The sequence below is a fragment of the Physeter macrocephalus genome, chromosome 11 (assembly GCF_002837175.3).
Source record: "Physeter macrocephalus isolate SW-GA chromosome 11, ASM283717v5, whole genome shotgun sequence".
Taxonomy (NCBI): Eukaryota; Metazoa; Chordata; class Mammalia; order Artiodactyla; family Physeteridae; genus Physeter; species Physeter macrocephalus.
The window spans coordinates 141,856,022-141,857,024 of record NC_041224.1 but is presented as its reverse complement, the minus strand read 5'-3'; positions in this window follow the sequence as shown (position 1 = coordinate 141,857,024).

Genomic DNA, 1,003 nt, shown 5'->3' with positions numbered 1-1,003 from the left:
TTTGCAACATCTTTGAAAACTGTAATGCTCACCCAATCCACTTCAGTGCCCATGCTGGACTAGAAAACCCCTGAAAGAGCCTCTTAGCTTTATCAGTCAAAGAAGTAGAAAAAGGATCTTCTTCCATCCCATGTACTTTACTCTGGGCCTTTTGAGTCTCTTTGTGATACTGCCAAAAATAAAAATAAGATAAAATAAATATTATGAAATTTGTTCTCTTTGTGATTTTTCTGGCAATTGACACGGAGTCCTCTAGAGTTTAGATGAGATGGGCGGCAGATTCCGTGACTGACAGATTCTTTATGCCATGAATATAGACAAAGAAAATGGAAGATTTCTCTTTCATAACTAAGAAATAAAAAGCCTTTCCTCCCCTTTTCTAAATACCTGCCTTTTCCTCCCAAGAATTCTCAAAATTATAGTTAAGTCTCACTCACTGAATTCACAAGTCAATAAACTTAGAAAATGGATTGAATTATTCATTATGATATAACCCACCTATAAATTAATCATAAGAGAGTAAATCTTCCCATAAGAAAGCCAATGTTTTTCTTGCATTCTACTTCTGTGGACTACTAAAAATAAATCTGCTTATTTGGCTCAACTGTAAATTTGTTTTGAAAATCTGAAAGACTGAATTTTGCTAAGTACAGATTTTGCTTATTTCCATTTCCTGGGTGTTACCCAGAGAATGTACAAAGAAATATTTGTAACTTACCAGTAAATGCTAGAGAATATGCCAGGAAGTTTGCAATCATATAAGGTATGACAAAGAAAAATATCCCTGCTTAAAAATGACTTTCAAGGGCTTCCCTGGTGGCACAGTGGTTGAGAGTCCGCCTGCCGATTCAGGGGACACGGGTTCGTGCCCCGATACGGGAAGATCCCACATGCCGCGGGGCGGCTGGGCCTGTGAGCCATGGCCGCTGAGCCTGCGCGTCCGGACCCTGTGCCCCGCAACGGGAGGGGCCACAGCAGTGAGAGGCCCACTTACCGCAAAAAA